Source organism: Heterocephalus glaber, unplaced genomic scaffold (assembly GCF_053883595.1).
Source record: "Heterocephalus glaber isolate CG9 unplaced genomic scaffold, H.glaber_assembly_v1.0 deba00001620, whole genome shotgun sequence".
Classification (NCBI taxonomy): domain Eukaryota; kingdom Metazoa; phylum Chordata; class Mammalia; order Rodentia; family Bathyergidae; genus Heterocephalus; species Heterocephalus glaber.
Genome location: NW_028258388.1, coordinates 92,056 through 106,632, shown reverse-complemented (window position 1 = coordinate 106,632; position 14,577 = coordinate 92,056). Strand labels below are relative to the sequence as shown.

Here is a 14,577-nt window from a genome sequence, read left to right as displayed (position 1 = left end):
ATACAACACAATTACATTCCTCATTGGGAATTGTACCTTTACATAATGCATCTTGGTTCTTATTTTTTCCCCATTCCTAGCCCTCCCTTCATGCCCTCCACCCTTCCCTATTTACAAAGACTTTATTTCCATTTTTTCCATTTCTCAGCATTTTTTCCTTTCCCTTCTTTCCTTTCCCCTGTGCCTCCCACTACCCCTACCCCTTTGGACCTTTTCTTCCTATTTCACATTATCGATTATTCATTCTAATCATTGGTACATTTTAGGTATACAATATAATGACCTTCATCATTGGAAATTTGCACCTTTACATAATCTCTCTTGGTTCTTGTTTTTCACCTTTGTCCAGCCCTCCCTTCAACCCCTCCAGCCCTCCCTATTTACAAAGATTTTGTTCCTACTTTTCCATTTTCTCATATTAATCCCATTCCCTTCTATCCTTTCCCCTAGCCCTCCCACTTCCTTCCCCTTTTCCCCTTTTCTTCCTGTTTCACATGACCTATTATACATTTAGTCCTTATTTACACTTTCAGTTTCTCACACCAGAGAAACTATTTGGTATTTACACATGTGTGTCCTATTGATTTCACTTAAGAGTATTGCCTCAATGTGCATCCACTTAGCTATAAATGTCTCTAATTTCTCGTTTTTTATGGCTGAGTAGTACTCCATTTTATAAAAAAACCACATTTTCTTGATCCAGTCTCCAGTTGATGGGCATTTGGGCTGTTTCCAAGTTTTAGCTATTACAAACTGCACTGCTATGAACATGGGTGCACATATATCACTGTGGTATGATTCTTTTAATTCTTTGGGGAAGATCCCCAGCAGTGGAATAGTGGGGTCAAATGGGATTTTCAGTCCTAGTTCTTTGAGGTATCTCCATACTGATTTCCACAGTGGTTGCACCAGTTTACACTCCCACCAGCAGTGGAGCAGGGTTCCTCTTTCCCCAGAGCCCCGCCAGCATTTGTTATTGGTTGATTTCATGATAGCAGCCATTCTTTCTGGAGTGAAGTGGAATCTCAGCGTTGTTTTCATTTGCATCTCTAGAATGACCAGTGACGTTGAACATTTTTTCATGTATTTATTTGGTATTTCTACTTCTTTGTGTGAGAAATGTCTGTTCATTTCATATGCCCATTTTTGGATTGGGTCTTTAAATTTGGGAGATCTGATCTTTTTAAGTTCTTTATAGATTCGAGATAGTAGACCTTTGTCTGAGGAAGAGCAAGTGAAGATTTTTTGCCACATTGTGGATTGTCTCTTCACACTGCTGGTGGTTTCTCTTGCTGTGCAGAAGCTTTTTAATAAGAAGAGATCCCATTTGTTGATTGTTTGTGCTAGTTCATGGGCAACTGAGGTTTTGTTCATAAAATCTTTTCCTCCACCGATGTCTTCAAGGGTTCTACCTAACCTCTGTTCCAACTGGTTCAGAGTTTCTATTTTAATATTTAGATCTTTAATCCATTTTGATTTTAGTTTAGTGCATGGTGAGAGATACAGGTCTAGTTTTAATCTTTGGCAAGTTGAAGCCCAATTTTTCCAGCACCATTTATTAAAGAGGCTATCTTTCCTCCAGTGAGGGTGTTTGACTCCTTTATTGAAGATGAGATGGCTGAGTCTGTCTGGCCTTGTTTCTGCATCTTCTAATCTGTTCCACTGGTCCTCAAGCCTGTTTCTTTGCTAGTACCATGCTGTTTTTATCACAGTAGCTTTGTAGTAGAGTTGCAGGTTGGGGATTGTGATACCCTCTGCCATGTCTCTGTTACCTAGAATTGCTTTTGCTATCCTGGGTCTCTCCTTGCTCCAAATGAATTTTTGGATTGTTTTCTCGAGGTCTATGAAGTATGCTGCTGGGATCTCAATTGGAATTGCATTAAATCTATATAGGAGTTTTGGAAGTATGGCCATTTTCACTATATTAATCCTTCCTACCCAGGAGCAGGGGATGTCTGTCCATTTTCTGATATCACCTTCAATCTCTCTTTTCAGAGTGCCATAGTTTTCAGAGAAGAGGTCTTTGATTTCTTTCATTAGGTTGATTCCTAGGTATTTCAGTTTTTTGGATGCTATTGTGAAAGGAATTATGTGCCCTATTTCTCTCTCAGTGAGTCTGTCATTGGTGTAGAGGAAAGCTATTGATTTTTGTGTGTTGACCTTGTAACCAGCTGCTTGACTGAATTTGGTTATTAAGTCTAGAAGACTTTTGGTGGAGTTCTTGGGGTCTTTTATATAGAGTATCATGTCATCTGCAAATAATGACAATTTGACTTCTTCATTACCTATCTTTATTCCTGTTATTTCTTTCTCTTGTCTAATTGCTGTGGCTAATGTTTCCAGAACTATATTGAACAAGAGTGGTGATAGTGAACATCCTTGTCTTGTTCCTGATTTGAGTGTGAAGGATTTCAGTTTTTGACCATTTAGTATGATATTGGCTGTTGGTTTTTCATAGATGGCTTCTATCAGTTTGAGGTAGAGACCATCTATTCCAATTTTTTGTAGGGTTTTTTTTTTTTATCATAAATACATGTTGGATTTTGTCAAATGCTTCTTCTGCATCTATGGAGATAATCATATGGTTTTTGTCCCTGGCTCTATTGATATAGTGTATTACATTAATTGATTTTTGTATATTGAACCATCCCTGCATCCCTGGGATGAATCCCACTTGGTCAGGGTGTATGATCTTCTTGATGATCTTCTGCATTCTGTTTGCCAGTATCTTATTAAGGATTTTTGCATCTATGTTCATTAGTGAGATTGGCCTATAGTTCTCTTTTTCAGTTGGGTCTTTCTCTGCTTTGGGGATCAAGGTGATGCTTGCTTCCAGGAATGAATTTGGGAGTATTGCTTCCCTTTCAATTTCATTGAAGAGTTTAAACAGTAGTGGCAGCAGTTCCTCTCTAAATGTCTTGTAGAATTCAGCAGTGAAGCCATCAGGGCCTGGGCTTTTCTTAGTTGATAAGTTTTTAATTACATTTTCAATTTGATTGGTTGATATTGGGTTGTTCAGAATTTTTAGGTCTTCTTCATTCAACTTTGGTAATTCATATGTATCTAGGAATCTGTCCATTTCTTCTGTGTTGTCCATCTTATTGGCGTATAGGTTCTGGAAGTAGGTATTGATGATCCTCTGGATTTCTGCTGGGTCTGTTGTAGTTTCACCCTTTTCATTCCTAATTGCATGGATTTGGGCCTTTTCTTTCCTTTTTCTGACAAGGTTGACTAAAGGTTTGTCAATTTTGTTGATTCTTTCGAAGAACCAACTCTTGGCTTCATTGATTTTTTTGTATCGTTCTCTTAGTCTCCATTGCATTGATGTCTCCTCTGATCTTTATAATTTCTTCCCTTGTATGAGCTTTGGGGTTGTCTTGCTCTTCTTTTTCTAGAAGCTTGAGGTTCAGCATCAGGTTGTTTAATTGGGCTTGTTCTGTTTTCCTAATATGCGTATTCACTGGTATGAATTTCCCTCATAAGACTGCTTTCATTGTGTCCCATAGATTCCGATATGTTGTATTGTCATTGTCATTTAATTGAAGGAACTGTCTGATTTCTTCTTTAATTTCCTCTGTGACCCATTGGTTACTCAGAAGTATGTTGTTCAATTTCCACGTGTTTATGAAACTTTTTGAGTTTCTTTTGCTATGGATCTCCAATTTCATCACACTATGGTCTGATAATATACAGGGGATACCTTCAATTCCTTTGCACTTACTTAAACGTGTTCTATGTATCAGTATGTGATCTATTTTGGAACATGACCCATGTGGAGCTGAGAAGAATGTGTATTCTGATTTTGTGGTGTGGAAGACTCTGTAAACATCTGTTAAGTTCATTTGTTCAAGAGTTCGATTGAGTTCTAGAATTTCATTACTTATTTTTAGTCTAGTTGATCTATGTGTTTGTGACAGTGGGGTGTTGAGGTCCCCCACTACAATTGTATTAGTGCATATATGACTTTTCATGTCCGTTAGTATTTGTTTTATATAGTTGGGTGCACTAGTGTTTGGTGCATAGATATTTATGATTGGCATCTCTTCCTCTTGGATTCTTCCCTTTACAAGGATGTAGTGTCCTTCTTCATCTCTCTTAGTCAGTGTCGGTTTGAAATCTACTTGATCTGCCAAGAGGATAGCTACTCCTATTTTTTTTCGCGTTCCTGCCCCATGCAGTATTGTTTTCCACCCTTTAACTTTCAGTCTATGAGTTTTATTTTGAATTAAGTGTGTTTCTTGTATGCAGCATATTGTTGGATTTTGCTTCTTGACCCATTCTTCCAGTCTACTTCTTTTGATTGGTGAATTGAACCCATTAATGTTGATGGTTATAACTGAAACCTATTGACTTGTCATTGCCATGACTTTTTCTTTTTGTTGGGTTCTCCCCCTTTCGATTTAATTTCTTGTCATGCCAGATGGGTTCATTCTGCTTTGTTTCCTGGGGTTGTGATCCTCAATGTCTGTTCCCAGGCTATTGTGTAAAATTCTTTGGAGTGCTGGTTTGGTATTCACGAAGTTCCTAAGGTGCTCTTTGTCATGAAAGTATCTTGTTTCTCCATCCATTTTGAAAGATAGTTTTGCAGGGTACATCAATCTGGGTTGGAGGTTGTTTTCTTTTAGGGCTTGGAATATGTCACTCCAAGCTCTTCTTGCCTTGATGGTTTGTGTTAAGAAGTCTGCTGTGATTCTGATGGGCTTTCCTGTGTATCTGATTTGTTTCTTTTCTCTGACTGCTTGTAGAACTTTGTTCTTCTGTTGTGTTTCTGGAATCTTAACAATTATATGCCTATGTGTAGATTTCTTTTTTGATCAAGGCTATTTGGAGTCCTATGTGCCTCACTTATCTGTATGTCAAGCTCTTTTCCCTTGCTTGGGAAGTTTTCTGCCATTATTTCTGTGAAGAGATATCTTACGTCATCTACGCTCTCTCCTGTTTCTTCATTGAGCCCAATCAGTCTTATGTTATTCTTTGTTGCATCATCTAGCAGCTGCTGGATTGATCTCTCATGTTCCCTTCTAATTCTGAAACCATTTTTCTTTTCCTGGTCACTAATTGCAATCTTATCTTCTATATCTGAAATTCTGTCCTCACACTGGCTCATTCTGCTGTGTAGAATTTCAATGGAGTTTTTCATGTCCTGGAAGTCTATTTGCATCTGTTTTATGGATTCCATTTGTTTCTTATGTTGGGATTCCATCATGTTCCTCAGCTCCTCTCTAGATTTATTAATCATGTCTTGCACTAAGGGCACAATTTCTCCTGTTATCTGAGAAATTATTTCTTATTTCATTTATTCCAGATCCCCTTTTGTTGCCAGTTCAGTGGGTCCAGGTGGTTGAGTATCAGAGTGTTCCATTTCATTTCCCTTTGGGGTTGCTGTAGGTGATCTGGAAGTCTGGTTTTGAGACTTATTTATGTGTTTTCTCATTTCTACTGGGGCAGGGAGCTGTCAGCACCTGCATGGATTACCTCCTCTGTGCTGGGTGAGGCGGGACAGAGGCCAGGAGCAGTGGTAGGGATGGTGACCCAAAAGCCCTTTCCTGTGGGCTGGGAGGTGGCCAGGAACCCCCTTCCTCTGGACCAGGAGCAGTGGGATTGTGGCTCAGAAGCCCCTCCCTCTGGGCGGGAAGTGGTGGGAGGTATGGTGGCCTGGAAGCCCCTTCCTCTGGGCCAGGAGCAGCGGGACAGAAGGTGGCTCAAAAGCCCTTTCCTCTGGGCTGGGAGCAGAGGGAGGGATGGTGACTAGGATGTCCCTTCCTCTGGACCAGGAGCAGTGGGATGATGGCTCAGAAGCCCCTACCTCTGGGCCTGGAACAGCGGGGCTCAGTACCTTGGTCTGGTGGTCTGGTGTCCTCTGCATCTTTGTAGTGTGGAACCAGGTAGCTGCCTGTCTGCAGCGTGGTGATTCGGTGTCTTCCGCCTGACTCAGGACCTTGGTAGGGCGTGCACAGACCTGTCTGTCTGCAGTGGGCCGATTCGGTGTGTTCCATGGGACTGGGGACCTCCATTGATTTCTGATCTGATCTTTATACTTTTCTCTCTTTTACAAGCTTTGGGTTTGTCATGCTCTTCTTTTTATAGGATCTTGAGGTTCAGTAGTAGGATTTTTGTTTGTGCACTCTCTATTTTCCTACTTTGAGCATTCACTCTTATGAATTTCCCACATAAAATTGCTTTCATTGTGTCCTATATATTCCTGTATGTTGTATTGGCATTACCATTTAATTTTAGAAACTCTAATTCCTTCTTTATTTTCCTCTGTGACCCATTGGTTGTTCAGGAGAGTGTTATTCAATTTCCATGTGTTTGTGGGTGCTTTGTGATTTCTTATGCTATTGATGCCCAATTTTATTGCTCTATGATCTAATAATATACAGGGGAAACCTTCAGTTCCTTTGCATTTATGTAAGCATGTCCCATGAGCTAGCATGTGGTCTTTTTTTGGAGAAGGACTCATGTGCAGCAGAAAATAATTATATTCTGCGTTTGAGGGGTGTTACACTCTGCAGACATGTATTAAGTCCATTTGTTCAAAAGCTTGATTCACTTCTATTATTTCATTATTGTGTTTTCTCTAGATGATCTATTTCTGACAGTGTATTTGTAAAAGGGTATTTGCACTCCCCCACTATAATTGTATTAGTGCTTATTTTGTTTTTCTTGTCCATTAATATTTGTTTTGTACAGTTGGGGGCATTAATATTTAGTGCATATATATTTATGATTGTCATGTCTTCCTGTCAGATGTTCCCTTCACAAGGATGTAGTGACCTTCTTGGTCTCCCTTAATTAGGTTGGGTTTGAAATCTACTTTCTCTTGCTACCCCTGTTTTTTCTGGGTTGCTGTCCCATGGAGAACTGTTTTCCATCCTTTTCCTTTCAGTCTGTGCTTTTCTTTTTGAATTATGTTTGTTTCTTATAGACAGCATGTTGTTGGATTTTTCTTCTTAATCCAGTCTGTCAGTCAATTTCTTTTGATTCATGAATTGAAGCCATTAACATTGATGGTGATAATTGATATTGACTCATCCTTGTCATGAATTTTTCCTATTATCGGGTCTTTTATTTTTTATTTTCCTCCTTTTCCTTTAGTTTCTTGCCTTGCCTGATGGCTTCGCTCTGTTGGACCTCATGGAGTTGCAACCTTCATTTTCTTTTCCTAGGATATTATTTAGAATTGTTTGGAGTGCTGGTTTGGTATTCATGAAGTTTCTCATGTGTTGTTTGTTGTGGAATTATATTATTTCCCCATCAATTTTCAAAGATAATTTTGTGAGATACAATAGTCTAGGATGGAGGTTTTTTTTCTTTTAGGGCTTGAATTACTGCACTCCAGGCAGTAATTCTTCACTTCAGTAATACTTCACTTGAGGGTTTGCATTGAATACTCCTCTGTGATTCTGATGGGCTTTCCTTTTCATGTGATTTGTTTCTTTTCTCTAACTGCATGCAGGATTTTGTTCTTCTGTTGGGTTTCTGGGATCTTGACTATTATAAGTCTAGATGTAGGTCTTTTTTGATCATGGCTCCTTGGAGTTCTATATGCTTCACTTATCTGTTATGTCAAATTCTATTCCACTGTTTGGGAATTTTTCTGCTATGACTTCTGTGAACAGTTTTGTTTATATCATTTGTACTTTTTCCTGATTTTTTGTGGACTCCTATCAGTCTTCTCTTACTATTCTTTGCTACATCTAGCAGCTGCTGAATCAATTTCTCATGTTCCCTTTCTATTTTTAAGAAATTTCTGTTTTCATGGTCACCAACAGCAAACTTATATTCCATATCTGATATTCTATCTTCACATTCACTCAATCTGCTGTAAATACTTTCAATGGAGTTTTTAATCTCCTGGATATATATTTGAATCTTTTTCAGGGATTCATTTCTTTGCAATGTTGGGCATTCATGGTTTCTGTTTCTTTCCTATGCTGGGCATTCATAGCTTCCAGCATGGTCCTGAGCTCATGTATTTTATTATTTGTTTCTGTTCTAGAGTCTCTAATTATGTCTTTTATTCTGCTCACCATCTCTGTAGTTATCTGGGAAATTATTTCTGTTTTGAATCTTTCTAGAGGCTGATTCATCTGTTTTGTTACTTCCTGTGCTATCAGTTCACAGTTCCCAGGTTGTTGATTATCCGATTTTTCCTTGTTTTCCACAGAATTTGTCTTTTATGTGCTGGAAGTCTGGGTTTCTGCCTTGCTAAGGTATGTACTAATTTCCTAATTATGTTGTTGTTGCCGTATTTTACTTTAATTCCTGGGCTGATACTTCAATATTGCTTACAGTGAGTATCCTTATTATTTGTGTTTAGAGCCCTTATGGAGTGATTGCTTCTCTGGGATATCTTACAGGTATAGCTGGATTTTATGCTTTCAGTCTTGAACAACTCTTAGGCAATCACATTTTCTGTATACCAGGAGGACAACTGATTAGATCAATCATGATACCTGGGGTGAATTGATACAATCATCATCAATAACAGTGTTAAAGCTCAGCCGAGAGGAACAGGTTTCCCGGCCACTGTTCATCCACTCCCAGCCCAGAGGAAGGGGCTTCAGAGCTGCTGTTCCAATGCTCCAAGCCCAGAGGAAGGGGCTTCTGGGCCACCATTCCACCACTCCCAGTCCCAAGGAGATGAGGTGCATAGGTGCCAATAGCAACCCCCCTTGACATGAGAAGACACATAAATAAGTCTCAAAACCAAACTTCCAAATCACCTACAGCAACGCCAAAGGGAAATGAGAGGGAACATTCTGATACTAAACCAAATGGACCCACTGAACTGGCAACAAAAGGGGACCTGGAATAAATGAAATCAGAAATAATTTCTCAGATAACAGGAGAGATTGTGCTCCTAGTGCAAGACATGATTAATAAATCTAGAGAGGAACTGAGGAACCTGATGGAATATCAACTTAGGAAATAAATGAAATCCATAATACAGATCCAAACAGATTTCCAGAAGATCAAAAACTCCACTGAAAGTCTTCACAGCAGAATTAACCAATGTGAAGACAGAATTTCAGATATAGAAGATGAGATTGGAATTAGTGACCAGGAAGAGAAAAATTGCTTCAAAATTGTGAGGGACAGCAAGAAATTAATCCAGCAGCTGCTAGAAGATGCAAAGAAGAATAACATAAGACTGATTGGAGTCAAAGAAGAAAGAGGAGCGAGTGCAGATGACATAAAAAGAACTGTTCACAGAAATAATACGAGAAAACTTAACATCAGGGGAAAAGAAAGTGACATACAGATAAGTGAGGCATATAGGACTCCAAATAGCCTTGATCAAAAAAACAATCTACACATAGGCATACAGTTGTTAAGATTCCAGAAACCCAACAGAAGAACAAAGTTCTATAAGCAATTAGAGAAAATAAACAAATCACATATAATGGAAAGCCCACCTGAATCAGAGCAGACTTATCAATGCAAACACTGAAGCCAAGAAGAGCTTGGAGTGACATATTTCAAGCCCTAAAGGAAAACAGACTCAAACCCAGACTGATGTACCCTGCAAAACTATCTTTCAAAATGGATGGAGAAATAAGATACTTTCATGACAATGAGCACCTTAGTAACTTCATGAATACCAAACCAGCACTACAAAGAATTTTAGACAATATCCTAGGAACAGACAATGAGGATCACAACCCCAGGAAGCAAAGCAGAATAAACCCATGGGGCATGACAAGAAATTAAATGTAAAGTGGGAGAATCCAACAAAAGGAAAACTCATGACAATGATAAGTCAGTATGTTTCAGTTATAACCATCAATGTTAATGATCTCAATTCACCAATCAAAAGAAATAGATTGACAGAATGGATCAAGAAGCAAAATCCAACAATATGGTGCATACAAGGAACACACTTAATTCAAAATAAAACTCATAGACTGAAAGTTAAAGGGTGGAAAACAATATTCCATGTGACAGAAGCCTGAAAAAAAGCAGGAGTAGCTATCCCCTTTGCAGATCAAGTAGATTTCAAACCAACACTGATTAAGAGAGACAAAGAAGGACACTACATCCTTGTAAAGGGAAGAATCCAAGAGGAAGAGATGCCAATCATAAATATCTATGCACCAAACACTAGTGTGCCCAAATATATAAAACAAATACTAATGGACTTGAAAAGTCATATGTGCACAAATACAATTATAGTAAGGGACCTCAATACCACACTGCTACAAATATATAGATAAACTAGATGAAAAATAAGTAATGAAATACTAGAACTCAATTAAACTCTTGAACAAATGAACTTAAAATACGTTTACAGAGTGTTTCACCCCACAAAATCAGAATACACATTCTTTTCAGCTGCACATGGGTTGTTCTCGAAAATAGACCACATATTCTCTCATAGAACATGTTTAATTAATTGCAAAGAAGTTGAAACTATCCCCTGTATATTATCAGTCCTTAGTGCAATGAAATTGGAGATCCATAGCACAAAAACCCACAAAAATTTCATAAAAATATGGGAATGGAACCACATACTTCTGAATAACCAATGGGATACAGAGGAAATTAAAGAAGAAATAAGACAGTTCCTTCAATTAAATGACAATGATAATACAACATATCAGAATCTGTGGGATACAATGAAAGCAATCTTATGAGGGAAATTCATAGCAGTGAATACACATTTTAGGAAAACAGAGCAACCCCAATTAAACAACCTGACACTGAACCTTAAGATTCTGGAAAAAGAAGAGCAGGATTAAGCCAAAGCCTCATAGAAAGGAGGAAATTATATAGAATAGGGCAGAAATCAATTCAATGGAGACTACGAGAACAATACAAAAAATTAATGAAGTCAAGATTTGGTTCTTCGAAAGAATCAACAAAATTGACAAACCCTTAGCCAATTTTATCAAAAAAAGGAAAGAAAAGGCCCAAATCCATGCAATTAGGAATGAAAAGGTTGAAATTACAACAGACCCAGCAGAAATCCAGAGGATCATCAATACCTAATATGACAATCTATATGCCAAAGATGGAAAAAACAGAAGAAATGGACAAATTCCTAGATACATATGAATTAACAAAGTTGAACGAAGAAGACCTAAAAATTCTAAACAAGCCAATATCAATCAATGAAATTGAAAATGTAATTAAAAACTTATCAACTAAGAAAAGCCCAGGTCCTGATGGCTTCACTGATGAATTCTACAGGTCATTTAGAGAGGAACTACTGTCACTACTCTTGAAACTCTTCAATGAAATTGAAAGGAAAGCGATACTCCCAAATTCATGCCTGGAAGCAAGCATCACCTTGATCCCCACAGCAGAGAAAGACCCAACTGAAAAAGAGAAGTATAGACCAATCTTACTAATGAACATAGATGCAAAAATCCTTAATAAGATACTGGCAAATAGAATGCAGAAGATCATCAAGAAGATCATACACCCTGACCAAGTGGGATTCATCCCAGGGATGCAGGGATGGTTCAACATACACACATCAATCAGTGTAATAAACTATATCAATAAAGCCAAGACAAAAACCATATGATTATCTCCATAGATGCAGAAAAAGCATTTGACAAATCTAACACACATTTATTATAAAAACCTACAAAAAATTGGAATAGATAGTCTCTACCTCAGTCTGATAAAGCCATTTATGAAAAACCAATAGCCAGTATCATACTAAATAATCAAAAACTGAAATCCTTCACACTGAAATCGGGAACAAGACAAGGATGTCCATTATTACAAATCCTGCTCAATATAGTTTTGGAAAAATTACCCACGGCGATTACACGAGTGAAAGAAATAAAATGAATAAAGATAGGAAATGAAGAAATCATTATTTGCAGTTGACATGATACTCTATATAAGACCCCAAGAACTCCACCAAACGTCTTCTAGACTTAATAAGCAAATTCAGTAAAGTAGCTGGATACAAGGTCAACACACAAAATTCAATAGCTTTCCTCTGCACAAACAACAGACTCACCGAGATAGGAATAGGGCAAAAATTTCTTTCACAATAGCATCCAAAAAACCTGAAATAAATAGGAATCAACCTAACAAAAGAAATCAAAGATCTCTTCTCTGATAACTGTAGCACTCTGAAAAGAGAGATTGAAGATGATATCAGAAAATGGACAGACATCCCCTCCTCCTGGGTAGGAAGGATCAATATAGTGAAAATGGCCATACTTCCAAAACTGTTATATACATTCAATGCAATCCTAATTGAAATCCCAGAAGCATACTTCATGGACCTTGAGAAAACAATCCAAAAGTTCATTTGGAACAAGAAGAGACCCAGAATAGCAAAAGCAATTCTAGGTAACAGAGACATGGCAGTGGGTATCACTATCCCCAACTTGCAACTATACTACAAACTACTGTGATAAAAACTGCATGGTAATGGCAAGGAAACAGACTGGAGGACCAATAGAACAGATTAGAAGACGCAGAAACAATGCCAGACACACTCAGCCATCTCATCTTTGATAAAGGGTCCAAACACCCTCACTGGAGGTAGACAGCCTCTTTAGTAAATGGTGATGGAAAAATTGGGTTTCAACTTGCCCAAGATTAAAACTAGACCTGTATCTCTCACCATGCACTAAAGTCAAAATGGATTAAAGATCTAAATATTAAAATAGAAACACTGAACCAGCTGGAACAGAGTTTAGGTATAACCCTTGAAGACATTGGTGTAGGAAAAGATTTTATGAACAAAATCTGAGTTGCCCATGAACTAGCACAAACAATCAACAAATGGGATCTCTTCTTATTAAAAAGCTTCTTTACAGTAAGAGAAGCCACCAGCAGTGTGAAGAGACAACCCACAATGTGGGAAAAAAATCTTCACCTGCTCTTCCTCAGACAAAGACCTACTATCTCGAATCTATAAAGAAATTAAAATGATCAGACCTCCCAAATTTAAAGACCCAGTCCAAAAATGGACATCTGAAATGAGCAAACATTTCTCAGACAAAGAAGTCGAAATAGCAAATAAACACATGAAAAAATGTTCAACATCACTGGTCATTCAAGAGATCCAAATGAAAACAACACTGAGATTCCACCTCATTCTAGAAAAAATGGCTGCTATCATGAAATCAACCAATACAAATGCTGGTGGGGCTGTGGGGAAAGAGGCACTCTTCTCCACTGCTGGTGGTAGTGTCAACTGGTGCAATCACTGTGGAAATTGGTATGGAGACAATTCAAAGAACTAGGAATGGACGTTCCATTTGACCCAGGTATTCCCCTGCTGCATATCTTTCCAAAAGAATTAAAAGACTCATACCACAGTGATATATGTTCAGTCATGTTCATAGCAGCACAATTTGTAACACCTAAAACTTGTAAACAGCCTAAATTGCCATCAAGTGAAGACTGGATAAAGAAAATGTTTTTTTTTTTAATGGAGTACTACTCAGCCATATAAATGAGAAATTAGAGACATTTATAGCTAAATGGATGCACATTGAGGTGATACTCTTAAGTGAAATAAATAGGACCCACATGTGTAAATACGAAACACTTTCTGTAGTGTGAGTAACTGAAAGTGTAAATAAGGACTAAAAGGTATAATAGATAATGTGAAATAGGAATAAAAGGGGCAAACGGGAAGAGGAAGTGGGAGGGGTAGGGGAAAGGAAAGAAGGGAACAGAATTAATATGAGAAAATGCAAAAATCAAAACAAAGTCTTTGTAAATAGGGAGAGATGGAGGGGTTGAAGGGAGGGCAGGAGAAGGGGGAAAAATAAGAACCAAGAGAGTTTATATAAAGTTGCAAATTTCCAATGATGAATGTCATTATATTGTATACCTAAAATGTACCAAAGATTAAAATAGGGTGCACAGGTAATTGGGAAAAAAATAAGAGCCAAGATATATCATGTGCAGGTACAAACACCCAATGATAAATGCAAACGAATTGTATACCTAAAATGTAGCAATAAAAGAACAAAAATAAATAAATAAATAAATAAATAAAATGAGCAATTGATAATGTAAAATAGGAAGAAAAGGTTCAAAAGGTTAGGGGAAGTGAGAGGGGTAGGGGAAAGGAATGAAGGGAAAGGAAAAATTATGAGAAATGGAAAAAATGGAAACAAAGTCTTTGTTAATAAGGAAGGGTGGAGGGTTGAAGGGAGTGCTGGGATTGGGGAAATAATGAGAACCAAGATACATCATGGAAAGGTACAGTTCCCAATGAAAACTGTAAATGTATTGTATACCTAAAATGTACCAATAAAAGAATTTGTAAAAGGAACAATAGCATTAAACACAGCTTATAAGATGACAATTTATGGTAGCAGTTAATATGTCACCTTTAAGCACTGTAGCTAGATCAAAATCTAGGCCCAGCCCAAAATATTTTTGTAGTAAATAAAACCTTCAATATAGCAAATTTACCCTTCAGGAAATGGATTTAGGAGGGGTTGGGAAGGGAGGGATAAAGAGATAGAAGGAGAGGAAAAGGTTAGAAGTGAAGCTAGAGGACACAGGAAGATCATGCAAATTGTGGGAAATGGTGGAAGACTGGAGGAAATTTCAGAGTGAAAGAACAGGGGCAAGAGCAGA

The 14,577-nt window shown here is 37.8% G+C and overlaps 1 protein-coding gene across 1 annotated transcript in view; it reads left to right on the top strand.

Annotated features, from left to right (window-relative positions):
* Window positions 1-14,570, top strand: part of LOC147822415 (uncharacterized) — an 87,815-nt gene extending 73,245 nt beyond the window's left edge. Inside the window, exon 6 of the mRNA XM_087196843.1 lies at window positions 8,171-14,570. The gene's annotated coding sequence lies outside the window, so the exon portion shown is untranslated. The remainder of the gene's footprint in view (window positions 1-8,170) is intronic.
* The last annotated feature ends 7 nt before the right edge of the window (window positions 14,571-14,577 follow it).